This window comes from Triturus cristatus, chromosome 11 (genome assembly GCF_964204655.1).
Source record: "Triturus cristatus chromosome 11, aTriCri1.1, whole genome shotgun sequence".
NCBI classification, from domain to species: domain Eukaryota; kingdom Metazoa; phylum Chordata; class Amphibia; order Caudata; family Salamandridae; genus Triturus; species Triturus cristatus.
Genome location: NC_140594.1, coordinates 1,065,003,246 through 1,065,022,298, shown reverse-complemented (window position 1 = coordinate 1,065,022,298; position 19,053 = coordinate 1,065,003,246). Strand labels below are relative to the sequence as shown.

At 46.9% G+C, this 19,053-nt stretch overlaps 1 protein-coding gene and 6 pseudogenes across 2 annotated transcripts in view; all 7 read right to left on the bottom strand.

Annotated features, from left to right (window-relative positions):
• GNB4 (G protein subunit beta 4) overlaps positions 1-19,053 on the bottom strand; it is a 684,865-nt gene that overhangs the window by 534,334 nt on the left and 131,478 nt on the right. The gene's annotated exons all lie outside the window — the stretch shown is intronic.
• Positions 5,395-5,492, bottom strand: LOC146786001 (U6 spliceosomal RNA; annotated as a pseudogene).
• On the bottom strand, positions 8,165-8,262 carry LOC146786000 (U6 spliceosomal RNA; annotated as a pseudogene).
• On the bottom strand, positions 10,697-10,794 carry LOC146785999 (U6 spliceosomal RNA; annotated as a pseudogene).
• LOC146785998 (U6 spliceosomal RNA) lies at positions 12,994-13,091 on the bottom strand (annotated as a pseudogene).
• Positions 16,238-16,335, bottom strand: LOC146785997 (U6 spliceosomal RNA; annotated as a pseudogene).
• Positions 18,771-18,868, bottom strand: LOC146785996 (U6 spliceosomal RNA; annotated as a pseudogene).

The window sequence follows — 19,053 nt, the reverse complement described above, 5'->3', positions numbered from 1 at the left end:
CTTGTCATAGATATATTAAAAAGGGGCAAAGCAGAGTACGGAGCTGCTGTCGTATACGTGTGTGTGTGTGTTTGGGGTAAATGTGTCTTTAATTGTATACCTGGGTGCGTTTGTGTGTGTCAGGAGTTGTTGGTGTGGGTTTCTATTTGTGTGTCTGCGTGCGTTGGCTGGCGTCTGTGGGGGTCGGTAGGTGCGGATGAGGGGCGCTCAGCAGTTCTTCAGAATTGTGATAATCATCCTCAAGTGCAGAGTCTGCTAACCCTCCTGTGATTTTAGGGGCCTGGGCAGAACTCAATGCATCGCACTGAGGGACCGTTACAAGATACTTCTCTGTTTCCTGTTCTTCCAATGATGCAGTCAGTTGAGTTGGCATCAGAGGGGCCTCTTTGTCTTCGTTGTACCCTATATCCGGCTCTTTTATTAGAACTGGATGTTTTACTCGTCTCAGCAGCTCTCCAGAATTGTGATAATCATCCCCAAGTGCAGAGTCTACTAACCCTCCTGTGATTTCGGTGGCCTGGGCAGAGCTCAATGCATCGCACTGAGGGAGCTTTACAAGATACTTTTCTGTTTCCTGTTCTTCCAATGATACAGTCAGTTGAGTTGGCGTCAGAGGGGCCTCTTTGTCTTCGTTGTACCCTATCTCCGGCTCCTTTATTAAAAATGGATGTTTTACTCGTCTCAGCAGTTCTCCAGAATTGTGATAATCATCCTCAAGTGCAGAGTCTGCTAACCCTCCTGTGATTTCGGTGGCCTGGGCAGAGCTCAATGCATCGCACTGAGGGAGCTTTACAAGATACTTCTCTGTTTTCTGTTCTTCCAATGATGCAGTCAGTTGAGTTGGCGTCAGAGGGGCCTCTTTGTCTTCGTTGTACCCTATCTCCGGCTCTTTTATTAGAACTGGATGTTTTACTCGTCTCAGCAGCTCTTCAGAATTGTGATAATCATCCTCAAGTGCAGCGTCTGCTAACCCTCCTGTGATTTCGGTGGCCTGGGCAGAGCTCAATGCATCGCACTGAGGAACTTTACAAGATACTTCTCTGTTTCCTGTTCTTCCAATGACGAAGTCAGTTGAGTTCGCGTCAGAGGGGTCTCTTTGTCTTCGTTGTACCCTATCTCCAGCTCTTTTATTAGAACTGGATGTTTTACTCGTCTCAGCAGCTCTCCAGAATTGTCATAATCATCCTCAAGTGCAGCGTCTGCTAACCCTCCTGTGATTTCGGTGGCCTGGGCAGAGCTCAATGCATCGCACTGAGGGACCGTTACAAGATACTTCTCTGTTTCCTGTTCTTCCAATGATGCAGTCAGTTGAGTTGGCGTCAGAGGGGCCTCTTTGTCTTCGATGTACCCTATATCCGGCTCTTTTATTAGAACTGGATGTTTTACTCGTCTCAGCAGTTCTTCAGAATTGTGATAATCATCCCCAAGTGCAGAGTCTGCTAACCCTCCTGTGATTTCGGTGGCCTGGGCAGAGCTCAATGCATCGCACTGAGGGAGCTTTACAAGATACTTCTCTGTTTCCTGTTCTTCCAATGATACAGTCAGTTGAGTTGGCGTCAGAGGGGCCTCTTTGTCTTCGTTGTACCCTATCTCCGGCTCCTTTATTAAAAATGGATGTTTTACTCGTCTCAGCAGCTCTCCAGAATTGTGATAATCATCCTCAAGTGCAGTCTGCTAACCCTCCTGTGATTTCGGTGGCCTGGGCAGAGCTCAATGCATCGCACTGAGGAACTTTACAAGATACTTCTCTGTTTCCTGTTCTTCCAATGACGCAGTCAGTTGAGTTCGCGTCAGAGGGGCCTCTTTGTCTTCGGTGAACCCTATCTCCAGCTCTTCTATTAGAACTGGGTGTTTTACTCGTCTCAGCAGTTCTTCAGAGTTGTGATAATCATCCTCAAGTGCAGAGTCTGCTAACCCTCCTGTGATTTTAGGGGCCTGGGCAGAGCTCAATGCATCACACTGAGGGAGCTTTAAAAGATACTTCTCTGTTTCCTGTTCTTTCAATGATACAGTCAGTTGAGTTGGCGTCAGAGGGGCCTCTTTGTCTTCGTTGCACCCTATCTCCAGCTCTTTTATTTGAACTGGATGTTTTACTCGTCTCAGCAGTTCTTCAGAATTGTGATAATCATCCTCAAGTGCAGAGTCTGCTAACCCTCCTGTGATTTCGGTGGCCTGGGCAGAGCTCAATGCATCGCACTGAGGGAGCTTTACAAGATACTTCTCTGTTTTCTGTTCTTCCAATGATGCAGTCAGTTGAGTTGGCGTCAGAGGGGCCTCTTTGTCTTCGTTGTAGCCTATCTCCGGCTCTTTTATTAGAACTGGATGTTTTACTCGTCTCAGCAGCTCTTCAGAATTGTGATAATCATCCTCAAGTGCAGCGTCTGCTAACCCTCCTGTGATTTCGGTGGCCTGGGCAGAGCTCAATGCATCGCACTGAGGAACTTTACAAGATACTTCTCTGTTTCCTGTTCTTCCAATGACGCAGTCACTTGAGTTCGCGTCAGAGGGGTCTCTTTGTCTTCGTTGTACCCTATCTCCAGCTCTTTTATTAGAACTGGATGTTTTACTCGTCTCAGCAGTTCTTCAGAATTGTGATAATCATCCTCAAGTGCAGAGTCTGCTAACCCTCCTGTGATTTTAGGGGCCTGGGCAGAGCTCAATGCATCGCACTGAGGAACTTTACAAGATACTTCTCTGTTTCCTGTTCTTCCAATGATGCAGTCAGTTGAGTTCGCGTCAGAGGGGTCTCTTTGTCTTCGTTGTACCCTATCTCCAGCTCTTTTATTAGAACTGGATGTTTTACTCGTCTCAGCAGCTCTCCAGAATTGTGATAATCATCCTAAAGTGCAGCGTCTGCTAACCCTCCTGTGATTTCGGTGGCCTGGGCAGAGCTCAATGCATCGCACTGAGGGACCGTTACAAGATACTTCTCTGTTTCCTGTACTTCCAATGATGCAGTCAGTTGAGTTGGCGTCAGAGGGGCCTCTGCAGCTCTTCAGAATTGTGATAATCATCCCCAAGTGCAGAGTCTGCTAACCCTCCTGTGATTTTAGGGGCCTGGGCAGAGCTCAATGCATCGCACTGAGGGAGCTTTACAAGATACTTCTCTGTTTCCTGTTCTTCCAGTGACGCAGTCAGTTGAGTTGGCGTCAGAGGGGCCTCTTTGTCTTCGTTGAACCCTATCTCCAGCTCTTTTATTAGAACTGGATGTTTTACTCGTCTCAGCAGCTCTCCAGAATTGTGATATTCATCCTCAAGTGCAGCGTCTGCTAACCCTCCTGTGATTTCGGTGGCCTGGGCAGAGCTCAATGCATCGCACTGAGGGACCGTTACAAGATACTTCTCTGTTTCCTGTTCTTCCAATGATGCAGTCAGTTGAGTTGGCGTCAGAGGGGCCTCTTTGTCTTCGTTGTACCCTATACCCGGCTCTTTTATTAGAACTGGATGTTTTACTCGTCTCAGCAGCTCTTCAGAATTGTGATAATCATCCCCAAGTGCAGAGTCTGCTAACCCTCCTGTGATTTCGGTAGCCTGGGCAGAGCTCAATGCATCGCACTGAGGGAGCTTTACAAGATACTTCTCTGTTTCCTGTTCTTCCAATGATACAGTCAGTTGAGTTGGCGTCAGAGGGGCCTCTTTGTCTTCGTTGTACCCTATCTCCGGCTCCTTTATTAGAACTGGATGTTTTACTCGTCTCAGCAGCTCTCCAGAACTGTGATAATCATCCTCAAGTGCAGAGTCTGCTAACCCTCCTGTGATTTCGGTGGCCTGGGCAGAGCTCAATGCATCGCACTGAGGGAGCTTTACAAGATACTTCTCTGTTTTCTGTTCTTCTAATGATGCAGTCAGTTGAGTTGGCGTCAGAGGGGCCTCTTTGTCTTCGTTGTACCCTATCTCCGGCTCTTTTATTAGAACTGGATGTTTTACTCGTCTCAGCAGTTCTTCAGAATTGTGATAATCATCCTCAAGTGCAGAGTCTGCTAACCCTCCTGTGATTTTAGGAGCCTGGGCAGAGCTCAATGCATCGCACTGAGGAACTTTACAAGATACTTCTCTGTTTCCTGTTCTTCCAATGACGCAGTCACTTGAGTTCGCGTCAGAGGGGTCTCTTTGTCTTCGTTTTACCCTATCTCCGGCTCTTTTATTAGAACTGGATGTTTTACTCGTCTCAGCAGTTCTTCAGAATTGTGATAATCATCCTCAAGTGCAGCGTCTGCTAACCCTCCTGTGATTTCGGTGGCCTGGGCAGAGCTCAATGCATCGCACTGAGGAACTTTACAAGATACTTCTCTGTTTCCTGTTCTTCCAATGACGCAGTCAGTTGAGTTCGCGTCAGTTGAGTTCGCGTCAGAGGGGCCTCTTTGTCTTCGGTGAACCCTATCTCCAGCTCTTTTATTAGAACTGGATGTTTTACTCGTCTCAGCAGTTCTTCAGAATTGTGATAATCATCCTCAAGTGCAGCGTCTGCTAACCCTCCTGTGATTTTAGGGGCCTGGGCAGAGCTCAATGCATCACACTGAGGGAGCTTTACAAGATACTTCTCTGTTTCCTGTTCTTTCAATGATACAATCAGTTGAGTTGGCGTCAGAGGGGCCTCTTTGTCTTCGTTGCACCCTATCTCCAGCTCTTTTATTAGAACTGGATGTTTTACTCGTCTCAGCAGCTCTTCAGAATTGTGATAATCATCTTCAAGTGCAGAGTCTGCTAACCCTCCTGTGATTTCGGTGGCCTGGGCAGAGCGCAATGCATCGCACTGAGGAACTTTACAAGATACTTCTCTGTTTCCTGTTCTTCCAATGATGCAGTCAGTTGAGTTGACGTCAGAGGGGCCTCTTTGTCTTCGTTGCACCCTATCTCCAGCTCTTTTATTAGAACTGGATGTGCAACTCGTCTCAGCAGTTCTTCAGAATTGTGATCATCTCGAGGAGCTTCTTCCTTTTCTGATACAGTGCAGTTTTCAGCAGAGATAATGGGTAGGACGACAGAATTCTGCAGCACCACACTGACAGGAGGAGGCGTGTGATTGACCAGTTCCAGCTTCCGTCTACAGGAGATCCTCATTGCACCTTTCACTGCTTCTTCAATTAGATTGTTCCACCTATTCATCTCCAGAGAAGTGAGTGCCACAAGCTCGTAGATCTGAGGTCCAAGCTCGGATGTGGAAATGATGAAAAAGACTCGCTCATCTGTAGCCACGGCACAGACAAGCACAGAGTTCAGTTTTATAACAGGGCTGACAGTCAGTTTAGTAGCGGATGAACCAAGAGCTGTTTTACTGCAGCACTTGAGAGTAAGTTTTTCACCCTGTTTCTGCAGCAGCACTAAAAGATCCTCCAGTAGCAGCACATGCACATCTAAAGATGGAGATACAATGTAGACACAGAGACAAAACAAAAAAATATGGAACGCTCACAAATTTGCGTGTCATCCTTGCGCAGGGGCCATGCTAATCTTCTCTGTATTGTTAAGATTAGGGCTTTCATGTTTAAAATTGCGTGTTACTTATGTAATACCATCTGATATCATGTAATACAAAGAATACACTGTAAAAGGTTTCTATGAAATTACAAGAGTTGAACCGAATGGGGGTCTTGGGTTAATGCTGATCACTTAACTTATTGCTTCAAGGGGGCTTTGGCTTTTCGTTTTTAGGTCTCGCCTAGCGTTGCCACGCATGCGCTGCTCACTCGGCGAGATTTATTGTCAACGAGGAGTTTGAGAAAAGGGCTTGAAGCCCCACCCCTTATTTCCATTGGCTGGCGTCACCATTTATGGTGAACGGTGGGCTGCCATTGGAAATTAGCGTTTTGGGCTGCCTCCTTTTCGCTTTTTGGACCGGCCCACCCAGACTGGCTCGTCTGCTTTCCTTCTGTCACAAATGAATTTCTTATCTTTACAAGGCGTCACGTGTACTGCATGCTCCGGGCTTCCTGCAACCACGCTGCCTTCACGCCTGGAGCACGCGCCAGTCGGCTCTCTCATTGGTTAGCGGCCTCCAACTTTACACGCTATCGTGTGTCACATTCTGCAAATCCTTGTCATAGATATATTAAAAAGGGGCAAAGCAGAGTACGGAGCTGCTGTCGTATACGTGTGTGTGTGTGTTTGGGGTAAATGTGTCTTTAATTGTATACCTGGGTGCGTTTGTGTGTGTCAGGAGTTGTTGGTGTGGGTTTCTATTTGTATGTCTGCGTGCGTCGGCTGGCGTCTGTGGGGGTCGGTAGGTGCGGATGAGGGGCGTTCAGCAGTTCTTCAGAATTGTGATAATCATCCTCAAGTGCAGAGTCTGCTAACCCTCCTGTGATTTTAGGGGCCTGGGCAGAGCTCAATGCATCGCACTGAGGGAGCTTTACAAGATACTTCTCTGTTTCCTGTTCTTCCAATGACGCAGTCAGTTGAGTTGGCGTCAGAGGGGCCTCTTTGTCTTCGTTGAACCCTATCTCCAGCTCTTTTATTAGAACTGGATGTTTTACTCGTCTCAGCAGCTCTCCAGAATTGTGATAATCATCCTCAAGTGCAGCATCTGCTAACCCTCCTGTGATTTCGGTGGCCTGGGCAGAGCTCAATGCATCGCACTGAGGGAGCTTTACAAGATACTTCTCTGTTTTCTGTTTTTCCAATGATGCAGTCAGTTGAGTTGGCGTCAGAGGGGTCTCTTTGTCTTCATTGTACCCTATCTCCAGCTCTTTTATTAGAACTGGATGTTTTACTCGTCTCAGCAGTTCTTCAGGATTTGTGATAATCATCCTCAAGTGCGGAGTCTGCTAACCCTCCTGTGATTTTAGGGGCCTGGGCAGAGCTCAATGCATCGCACTGAGGAACTTTACAAGATACTTCTCTGTTTCCTGTTCTTCCAATGACGCAGTCAGTTGAGTTCGCGTCATAGGGGTCTCTTTGTCTTCGTTGTACCCTATCTCCGGCTCTTTTATTAGAACTGGATGTTTTACTCGTCTCAGCAGTTCTACAGAATTGTGATAATCATCCTCAAGTGCAGCGTCTGCTAACCCACCTGTGATTTCGGTGGCCTGGGCAGAGCTCAATGCATCACACTGAGGGAGCGTTACAAGATACTTCTCTGTTTCCTGTTCTTCAAATGACGCAGTCAGTTGAGTTGGCATCATAGGGGTCTCTTTGTCTTCGTTGCACCCTATCTCCGGCTCTTTTATTAGAACTGGATGTTTTACTCGTCTCAGCAGTTCTTCAGAATTGTGATAATCATCCTCAAGTGCAGCGTCTGCTAACCCTCCTGTGATTTTAGGGGCCTGGGCAGAGCTCAATGCATCACACTGAGGGAGCTTTACAAGATACTTCTCTGTTTCCTGTTCTTTCAATGATACAGTCAGTTGAGTTGGCGTCAGAGGGGCCTCTTTGTCTTCGTTGCACCCTATCTCTAGCTCTTTTATTAGAACTGGATGTTTTACTCGTCTCAGCAGCTCTTCAGAATTGTGATAATTATCCTCAAGTGCAGAGTCTGCTAACCCTCCTGTGATTTCGGTGGTTTGGGCAGAGCTCAATGCATCGCACTGAGGAACTTTACAAGATACTTCTCTGTTTCCTGTTCTTCCAATGATGCAGTCAGTTGAGTTGACGTCAGAGGGGCCTCTTTGTCTTCGTTGCACCCTACCTCCAGCTCTTTTATTAGAACTGGATGTGCAACTCGTCTCAGCAGTTCTTCAGAATTGTGATCATCTCGAGGAACTTCTTCCTTTTCTGATACAGTGCAGTTTTCAGCAGAGATAATGGGTAGGACGACAGAATTCTGCAGCACCACACTGACAGGAGGAGGCGTGTGATTGACCAGTTCCAGCTTCCGTCTACAGGAGTTCCTCATTGCACCTTTCACTGCTTCTTCAATTAGATTGTTCCACCTGTTTATCTCCAGAGAAGTGAGTGCCACAAGCTCGTAGATCTGAGGTCCAAGCTCGGATGTGGAAATGATGAAAAGGACTCGCTCATGTGTAGCCACGGCACGGACAAGCACAGAGTTCAGTTTTATAACAGGGCTGACAGTCAGTTTAGTAGCGGATGAACCAAGAGCTGTTTTACTGCAGCACTTGAGAGTAAGTTTTTCACCCTGTTTCTGCAGCAGCACTAAAAGATCCTCCAGTAGCAGCACATGCACATCTAAAGATGGAGATACAATGTAGACACAGAGACAAAACAAAAAAATATGGAACGCTCACAAATTTGCGTGTCATCCTTGCGCAGGGGCCATGCTAATCTTCTCTGTATTGTTAAGATTACGGCTTTCATGTTTAAAATTGCGTGTTACTTATGTAATACCATATGATATCATGTAATACAAAGAATACACTGTAAAAGGTTTCTATGAAATTACAAGAGTTGAACCGAATGGGGGTCTTGGGTTAATGCTGATCACTTAACTTATTGCTTCAAGGGGGCTTTGGCTTTTCGTTTTTAGGTCTCCCCTAGCGTTGCAGCACATGCGCTGTGCACTCGGCGAGATTTATTGTCAACGAGGAGTTTGAGAAAAGGGCTTGAAGCCCCGCCCCTTATTTCCATTGGCTGGCGTCACCATTTATGGTGAACGGTGGGCTGCCATTGGAAATTAGCTGTTTGAGCTACCTCCCTTTCGCTTTTTGGACCGGCCCACCCAGACTGGCTCGTCTGCTTTCCTTCTGTCACAAATGAATTTCTTATCTTTACAAGGCGTCACGTGTACTGCATGCTCCGGGTTTCCTGCAACCACGCTGCGTTCAAGCCTGGAGCACGCGCCAGTCGGCTCTCTCATTGGTTAGCGACCTCCGACTTTACACGCTATCGTGTGTCACATTCTGCAAATCCTTGTCATAGATATATTTAAAAGGGGCAAAGCAGAGTATGGAGCTGCTGTCGTATACGTGTGTGTGTGTGTTTGGGGTAAATGTGTCTTTAATTGTATACCTGGGTGCGTTTGTGTGTGTCAGGAGTTGTTGGTGTGGGTTTCTATTTGTGTGTCTGCGTGCGTCGGCTGGCGTCTGTGGGGGTCGGTAGGTGCGGATGAGGGGCGCTCAGCAGTTCTTCAGAATTGTGATAATCATCCTCAAGTGCAGAGTCTGCTAACCCTCCTGTGATTTTAGGGGCCTGGGCAGAGCTCAATGCATCGCACTGAGGGACCGTTACAAGATACTTCTCTGTTTCCTGTTCTTCCAATGACGCAGTCAGTTGAGTTGGCGTCAGAGGGGCCTCTTTGTCTTCGTTGAACCCTATCTCCAGCTCTTTTATTAGAACTGGATGTTTTACTCATCTCAGCAGCTCTCCAGAATTGTGATAATCATCCTCAAGTGCAGCGTCTGCTAACCCTCCTGTGATTTCGGTGGCCTGGGCAGAGCTCAATGCATCGCACTGAGGGACCGTTACAAGATACTTCTCTGTTTCCTGTTCTTCCAATGATGCAGTCAGTTGAGTTGGCGTCAGAGGGGCCTCTTTGTCTTCGTTGTACCCTATCTCCGGCTCCTTTATTAGAACTGGATGTTTTACTCGTCTCAGCAGCTCTCCAGAATTGTGATAATCATCCTCAAGTGCAGAGTCTGCTAACCCTCCTGTGATTTCGGTGGGCTGGGCAGAGCTCAATGCATCGCACTGAGGGAGCTTTACAAGATACTTCTCTGTTTTCTGTTCTTCCAATGATGCAGTCAGTTGAGTTGGCGTCAGAGGGGCCTCTTTGTCTTCGTTGTACCCTATCTCCGGCTCTTTTATTAGAACTGGATGTTTTACTCGTCTCAGCAGCTCTTCAGAATTTTGATAATCATCCTCAAGTGCAGCATCTGCTAACCCTCCTGTGATTTCGGTGGCCTGGGCAGAGCTCAATGCATCGCACTGAGGAACTTTAGAAGATACTTCTCTGTTTCCTGTTCTTTCAATGACGCAGTCAGTTGAGTTCGCGTCAGAGGGGTCTCTTTGTCTTCGTTGTACCCTATCTCCAGCTCTTTTATTAGAACTGGATGTTTTACTCGTCTCAGCAGTTTTTCAGAATTGTGATAATCATCCTCAAGTGCAGAGTCTGCTAACCCTCCTGTGATTTTAGGGGCCTGGGCAGAGCTCAATGCATCGCACTGAGGAACTTTACAAGATACTTCTCTGTTTCCTGTTCTTCCAATGACGCAGTCAGTTGAGTTCGCGTCAGAGGGGTCTCTTTGTCTTCGTTGTACCCTATCTCCAGCTCTTTTATTAGAACTGGATGTGCAACTCGTCTCAGCAGTTCTTCAGAATTGTGATCATCTCGAGGAACTTCTTCCTTTTCTGATACAGTGCAGTTTTCAGCAGAGATAATGGGTAGGACGACAGAATTCTGCAGCACCACACTGACAGGAGGAGGCGTGTGATTGACCAGTTCCAGCTTCCGTCTACAGGAGTTCCTCATTGCACCTTTCACTGCTTCTTCAATTAGATTGTTCCACCTGTTTATCTCCAGAGAAGTGAGTGCCACAAGCTCGTAGATCTGAGGTCCAAGCTCGGATGTGGAAATGATGAAAAGGACTCGCTCATCTGTAGCCACGGCACGGACAAGCACAGAGTTCAATTTTATAACAGGGCTGACAGTCAGTTTAGTAGCGGATGAACCAAGAGCTGTTTTACTGCAGCACTTGAGAGTAAGTTTTTCACCCTGTTTCTGCAGCAGCACTAAAAGATCCTACAGTAGCAGCACATGCACATCTAAAGATGGAGATACAATGTAGACACAGAGACAAAACAAAAAAATATGGAACGCTCACAAATTTGCATGTCATCCTTGCGCAGGGGCCATGCTAATCTTCTCTGTATTGTTAAGATTACGGCTTTCATGTTTAAAATTGCGTGTTACCTATGTAATACTATCTGATATCATGTAATACAAAGAATACACTGTAAAAGGTTTCTATGAAATTACAAGAGTTGAACCGAATGGGGGTCTTGGGTTAATGCTGATCACTTAACTTATTGCTTCAAGGGGGCTTTGGCTTTTCGTTTTTAGGTCTCGCCTAGTGTTGCAGCGCATGCGCTGCGCACTCGGCGAGATTTTTTGTCAACGTGGAGTTTCAGAAAAGGGCTTGAAGCCCCGCCCCTTATTTCCATTGGCTGGCGTCACCATTTATGGTGAAAGGTGGGCTGCCATTGGAAATTAGCTGTTTGAGCTACCTCCCTTTCGCTTTTTGGACCGGCCCACCCAGACTGGCTCGTCTGCTTTCCTTCTGTCACAAATGAATTTCTTATCTTTACAAGGCGTCACGTGTATTGCATGCTCCGGGCTTCCTGCAACCACGCTGCCTACGAGCCTGGAGCACGCGCCAGTCGGATCTCTCATTGGTTAGCGACCTCCGACTTTACACGCTATCGTGTGTCACATTCTGCAAATCCTTGTCATAGATATATTTAAAAGGGGCAAAGCAGAGTACGGAGCTGCTGTCGTATACGTGTGTGTGTGTGTGTTTGGGGTAAATGTGTCTTTAATTGTATACCTGGGTGCGTTTGTGTGTGTCAGGAGTTGTTGGTGTGGGTTTCTATTTGTGTGTCTGCTTGCGTCGGCTGGCGTCTGTGGGGGTCGGTAGGTGCGGATGAGGGGCGCTCAGCAGTTCTTCAGAATTGTGATAATCATCCTCAAGTGCAGAGTCTGCTAACCCTCCTGTGATTTCGGTGGCCTGGGCAGAGCTCAATGCATCGCACTGAGGGACCGTTACAAGATACTTCTCTGTTTCCTGTTCTTCCAATGATGCAGTCAGTTGAGTTGGCGTCAGAGGGGCCTCTTTGTCTTCGTTGTACCCTATCTCCGGCTCCTTTATTAGAACTGGATGTTTTACTCGTCTCAGCAGCTCTCCAGAATTGTGATAATCATCCTCAAGTGCAGAGTCTGCTAACCCTCCTGTGATTTCGGTGGGATGGGCAGAGCTCAATGCATCGCACTGAGGGAGCTTTACAAGATGCTTCTCTGTTTTCTGTTCTTCCAATGATGCAGTCAGTTGAGTTGGCGTCAGAGGGGCCTCTTTGTCTTCGTTGTACCCTATCTCCGGCTCTTTTATTAGAACTGGATGTTTTACTCGTCTCAGCAGCTCTTCAGAATTTTGATAATCATCCTTAAGTGCAGCATCTGCTAACCCTCCTGTGATTTCGGTGGCCTGGGCAGAGCTCAATGCATCGCACTGAGGAACTTTACAAGATACTTCTCTGTTTCCTGTTCTTCCAATGACGCAGTCAGTTGAGTTCGCGTCAGAGGGGTCTCTTTGTCTTCGTTGTACCCTATCTCCAGCTCTTTTATTAGAACTGGATGTTTTACTCGTCTCAGCAGCTCTTCAGAATTGTGATAATCATCCTCAAGTGCAGAGTCTGCTAACCCTCCTGTGATTTCGGTGGCCTGGGCAGAGCTCAATGCATCGCACTGAGGAACTTTACAAGATACTTCTTTGTTTCCTGTTCTTCCAATGATGCAGTCAGTTGAGTTGGCGTCAGAGGGGCCTCTTTGTCTTCGTTGCACCCTATCTCCAGCTCTTTTATTAGAACTGGATGTGCAACTCGTCTCAGCAGTTCTTCAGAATTGTGATCATCTCGAGGAACTTCTTCCTTTTCTGATACAGTGCAGTTTTCAGCAGAGACAATGGGTAGGACGACAGAATTCTGCAGCACCACACTGACAGGAGGAGGCGTGTGATTGACCAGTTCCAGCTTCCGTCTACAGGAGTTCCTCATTGCACCTTTCACTGCTTCTTCAATTAGATTGTTCCACCTGTTTATCTCCAGAGAAGTGAGTGCCACAAGCTCGTAGATCTGAGGTCCAAGCTCGGATGTGGAAATGATGAAAAGGACTCGCTCATCTGTAGCCACGGCACGGACAAGCACAGAGTTCAGTTTTATAACAGGGCTGACAGTCAGTTTAGTAGCGGATGAACCAAGAGCTGTTTTACTGCAGCACTTGAGAGTAAGTTTTTCACCCTGTTTCTGCAGCAGCACTAAAAGATCCTCCAGTAGCAGCACATGCACATCTAAAGATGGAGATACAATGTAGACACAGAGACAAAACAAAAAAATATGGAACGCTCACAAATTTGCGTGTCATCCTTGCGCAGGGGCCATGCTAATCTTCTCTGTATTGTTAAGATTAGGGCTTTCATGTTTAAAATTGCGTATTACTTATGTAATACCATCTGATATCATGTAATACAAAGAATACACTGTAAAAGGTTTCTATGAAATTACAAGAGTTGAACCGAATGGGGGTCTTGGGTTAATGCTGATCACTTAACTTATTGCTTCAAGGGGGCTTTGGCTTTTCGTTTTTAGGTCTCGCCTAGCGTTGCAGCGCATGCGCTGCTCACTCGGCGAGATTTATTGTCAACGAGGAGTTTGAGAAAAGGGCTTGAAGCCCCGCCCCTTATTTCCATTGGCTGGCGTCACCATTTATGGTGAACGGTGGGCTGCCATTGGAAATTAGCTGTTTGGGCTGCCTCCCTTTCGCTTTTTGGACCGGCCCACCCAGACTGGCTCGTCTGCTTTGCTTCTGTCACAAATGAATTTCTTATCTTTACAAGGCGTCACGTGTACTGCATGCTCCGGGCTTCCTGCAACCACGCTGCCTTCACGCCTGGAGCACGCGCCAGTCGGCTCTCTCATTGGTTAGCGGCCTCCGACTTTACACGCTATCGTGTGTCACATTCTGCAAATCCTTGTCATAGATATATTAAAAAGGGGCAAAGCAGAGTACGGAGCTGCTGTCGTATACGTGTGTGTGTGTGTTTGGGGTAAATGTGTCTTTAATTGTATACCTGGGTGCGTTTGTGTGTGTCAGGAGTTGTTGGTGTGGGTTTCTATTTGTATGTCTGCGTGCGTCGGCTGGCGTCTGTGGGGGTTGGTAGGTGCGGATGAGGGTCATTCAGCAGTTCTTCAGAATTGTGATAATCATCCTCAAGTGCAGAGTCTGCTAACCCTCCTGTGATTTTAGGGGCCTGGGCAGAGCTCAATGCATCGCACTGAGGGAGCTTTACAAGATACTTCTCTGTTTCCTGTTCTTCCAATGACGCAGTCAGTTGAGTTGGCGTCAGAGGGGCCTCTTTGTCTTCGTTGAACCCTATCTCCAGCTCTTTTATTAGAACTGGATGTTTTACTCGTCTCAGCAGCTCTCCAGAATTGTGATAATCATCCTCAAGTGCAGCGTCTGCTAACCCTCCTGTGATTTCGGTGGCCTGGGCAGAGCTCAATGCATCGCACTGAGGGACCGTTACAAGATACTTCTCTGTTTCCTGTTCTTCCAATGATGCAGTCAGTTGAGTTGGCGTCAGAGGGGCCTCTTTGTCTTCGTTGTACCCTATACCCGGCTCTTTTATTAGAACTGGATGTTTTACTCGTCTCAGCAGCTCTTCAGAATTGTGATAATCATCCCCAAGTGCAGAGTCTGCTAACCCTCCTGTGATTTCGGTGGCCTGGGCAGAGCTCAATGCATCGCACTGAGGGAGCTTTACAAGATACTTCTCTGTTTCCTGTTCTTCCAATGATACAGTCAGTTGAGTTGGCGTCAGAGGGGCCTCTTTGTCTTCGTTGTACCCTATCTCCGGCTCCTTTATTAGAACTGGATGTTTTACTCGTCTTAGCAGCTCTCCAGAATTGTGATAATCATCCTCAAGTGCAGAGTCTGCTAACCCTCCTGTGATTTCGGTGGCCTGGGCAGAGCTCAATCCATCGCACTGAGGGAGCTTTACAAGATACTTCTCTGTTTTCTGTTCTTCCAATGATGCAGTCAGTTGAGTTGGCGTCAGAGGGGCCTCTTTGTCTTCGTTGTACCCTATCTCCGGCTCTTTTATTAGAACTGGATGTTTTACTCGTCTCAGCAGCTCTTCAGAATTGTGATAATCATCCTCAAGTGCAGCGTCTGCTAACCCTCCTGTGATTTCGGTGGCCTGGGCAGAGCTCAATGCATCGCACTGAGGAACTTTACAAGATACTTCTCTGTTTCCTGTTCTTCCAATGACGCAGTCAGTTGAGTTCGCGTCATAGGGGTCTCTTTGTCTTCGTTGTACCCTATCTCCGGCTCTTTTATTAGAACTGGATGTTTTACTCGTCTCAGCAGTTCTACAGAATTGTGATAATCATCCTCAAGTGCAGCGTCTGCTAACCCACCTGTGATTTCGGTGGCCTGGGCAGAGCTCAATGCATCACACTGAGGGAGCGTTACAAGATACTTCTCTGTTTCCTGTTCTTCCAATGACGCAGTCAGATGAGTTGGTATCATAGGGGCCTCTTTGTCTTCGTTGCACCCTATCTCCGGCTCTTTTATTAGAACTGGATGTTTTACTCGTCTCAGCAGTTCTTCAGAATTGTGATAATCATCCTCAAGTGCAGCGTCTGCTAACCCTCCTGTGATTTTAGGGGCCTGGGCAGAGCTCAATGCATCACACTGAGGGAGCTTTACAAGATACTTCTCTGTTTCCTGTTCTTTCAATGATACAGTCAGTTTGAGTTGGCGTCAGAGGGGCCTCTTTGTCTTCGTTGCACCCTATCTCCAGCTCTTTTATTAGAACTGGATGTTTTACTCGTCTCAGCAGCTCTTCAGAATTGTGATAATCATCCTCAAGTGCAGAGTCTGCTAACCCTCCTGTGATTTCGGTGGCCTGGGCAGAGCTCAATGCATCGCACTGAGGAACTTTACAAGATACTTCTCTGTTTCCTGTTCTTCCAATGATGCAGTCAGTTGAGTTGACTTCAGAGGGGCCTCTTTGTCTTCGTTGCACCCTATCTCCAGCTCTTTTATTAGAACTGGATGTGCAACTCGTCTCAGCAGTTCTTCAGAATTGTGATCATCTCGAGGAACTTCTTCCTTTTCTGATACAGTGCAGTTTTCAGCAGAGATAATGGGTAGGACGACAGAATTCTGCAGCACCACACTGACAGGAGGAGGCGTGTGATTGACCAGTTCCAGCTTCCGTCTACAGGAGTTCCTCATTGCACCTTTCACTGCTTCTTCAATTAGATTGTTCCACCTGTTTATCTCCAGAGAAGTGAGTGCCACAAGCTCGTAGATCTGAGGTCCAAGCTCGGATGTGGAAATGATGAAAAGGACTCGCTCATCTGTAGCCACGGCACGGACAAGCACAGAGTTCAGTTTTATAACAGGGCTGACAGTCAGTTTAGTAGCGGATGAACCAAGAGCTGTTTTACTGCAGCACTTGAGAGTAAGTTTTTCACCCTGTTTCTGCAGCAGCACTAAAAGATCCTACAGTAGCAGCACATGCACATCTAAAGATGGAGATACAATGTAGACACAGAGACAAAACAAAAAAATATGGAACGCTCACAAATTTGCGTGTCATCCTTGCGCAGGGGCCATGCTAATCTTCTCTGTATTGTTAAGATTACGGCTTTCATGTTTAAAATTGTGTGTTACTTATGTAATACTATCTGATATCATGTAATACAAAGAATACACTGTAAAAGGTTTCTTTGAAATTACAAGAGTTGAACCGAATGGGGGTCTTGGGTTAATGCTGATCACTTAACTTATTGCTTCAAGGGGGCTTTGGCTTTTCGTTTTTAGGTCTCGCCTAGCGTTGCAGCGCATGCGCTGCACACTCGGCGAGATTTTTTGTCAACGTGGAGTTTCAGAAAAGGGCTTGAAGCCCCGCCCCTTATTTCCATTGGCTGGCGTCACCGTTTATGGTGAAAGGTGGGCTGCCATTGGAAATTAGCTGTTTGAGCTACCTCCCTTTCGCTTTTTGGACCGGCCCACCCAGACTGGCTCGTCTGCTTTCCTTCTGTCACAAATGAATTTCTTATCTTTACAAGGCGTCACGTGTACTGCATGCTCCGGGCTTCCTGCAACCACGCTGCCTTCAAGCCTGGAGCACGCGCCAGTCGGATCTCTCATTGGTTAGCGACCTCCGACTTTACACGCTATCGTGTGTCACATTCTGCAAATCCTTGTCATAGATATATTTAAAAGGGGCAAAGCAGAGTACGGAGCTGCTGTCGTATACGTGTGTGTGTGTGTGTTTGGGGTAAATGTGTCTTTAATTGTATACCTGGGTGCGTTTGTGTGTGTCAGGAGTTGTTGGTGTGGGTTTCTATTTGTGTGTCTGCGTGCGTCGGCTGGCGTCTGTGGGGGTCGGTAGGTGCGGATGAGGGGCGCTCAGCAGTTCTTCAGAATTGTGATAATCATCCTCAAGTGCAGAGTCTGCTAACCCTCCTGTGATTTTAGGGGCCTGGGCAGAGCTCAATGCATCGCACTGAGGGACCGTTACAAGATACTTCTCTGTTTCCTGTTCTTCCAATGACGCAGTCAGTTGAGTTGGCGTCAGAGGGGCCTCTTTGTGTTCGTTGAACCCTATCTCCAGCTCTTTTATTAGAACTGATGTTTTACTCATCTCAGCAGCTCTCCAGAATTGTGATAATCATCCTCAAGTGCAGCGTCTGCTAACCCTCCTGTGATTTCGGTGGCCTGGGCAGAGCTCAATGCATCGCACTGAGGGACCGTTACAAGATACTTCTCTGTTTCCTGTTCTTCCAATGATGCAGTCAGTTGAGTTGGCGTCAGAGGGGCCTCTTTGTCTTCGTTGTACCCTATCTGCGGCTCCTTTATTAGAACTGGATGTTTTACTCGTCTCAGCAGCTCTCCAGAATTGTGATAATCATCCTCAAGTGCAGAGTCTGCTAACCCTCCTGTGATTTCGGTGGCCTGGGCAGAGCTCAATGCATCGCACTGAGGGAGCTTTACAAGATACTTCTCTGTTTTCTGTTCTTCCAATGATGCAGTCAGTTGAGTTGGCGTCAGAGGGGCCTCTTTGTCTTCGTTGTACCCTATCTCCGGCTCTTTTATCAGAACTGGATGTTTTACTCGTCTCAGCAGCTCTTCAGAATTGTGATAATCATCCTCAAGTGCAGCGTCTGCTAACCGTCCTGTGATTTCGGTGGCCTGGGCAGAGCTCAATGCATCGCACTGAGGAACTTTACAAGATACTTCTCTGTTTCCTGTTCTTCCAATGACGCAGTCAGTTGAGTTCGCGTCAGAGGGGTCTCTTTGTCTTCGTTGTACCCTATCTCCAGCTCTTTTATTAGAACTGGATGTTTTACTCGTCTCAGCAGTTCTTCAGAATTGTGATAATCATCCTCAAGTGCAGCGTCTGCTAACCCTCCTGTGATTTCGGTGGCCTGGGCAGAGCTCAATGCATCGCACTGAGGAACTTTACAAGATACTTCTCTGTTTCCTGTTCTTCCAATGATGCAGTCAGTTGAGTTGGCGTCAGAGGGGCCTCTTTGTCTTCGTTGCACCCTATCTCCAGCTCTTTTATTAGAACTGGATGTGCAACTCGTCTCAGCAGTTCTTCAGAATTGTGATCATCTCGAGGAACTTCTTCCTTTTCTGATACAGTGCAGTTTTCAGCAGAGACAATGGGTAGGACGACAGAATTCTGCAGCACCACACTGACAGGAGGAGGCGTGTGATTGACCAGTTCCAGCTTCCGTCTACAGGAGTTCCTCATTGCACCTTTCACTGCTTCTTCAATTAGATTGTTCCACCTGTTTATCTCCAGAGAAGTGAGTGCCACAAGCTCGTAGATCTGAGGTCCAAGCTCGGATGTGGAAATGATGAAAAGGACTCGCTCATCTGTAGCCACGGCACGGACAAGCACAGAGTTCAGTTTTATAACAGGGCTGACAGTCAGTTTAGTAGCGGATGAACCAAGAGCTGTTTTACTGCAGCACTTGAGAGTAAGTTTTTCACCCTGTTTCTGCAGCAGCACTAAAAGATCCTCCAGTAGCAGCACATGCACATCTAAAGATGGAGATACAATGTAGACACAGAGACAAAACAAAAAAATATGGAACGCTCACAAATTTGCGTGTCATCCTTGCGCAGGGGCCATGCTAATCTTCTCTGTATTGTTAAGATTAGGGCTTTCATGTTTAAAATTGCGTATTACTTATGTAATACCATCTGATATCATGTAATACAAAGAATACACTGTAAAAGGTTTCTATGAAATTACAAGAGTTGAACCGAATGGGGGTCTTGGGTTAATGCTGATCACTTAACTTATTGCTTCAAGGGGGCTTTGGCTTTTCGTTTTTAGGTCTCGCCTAGCGTTGCAGCGCATG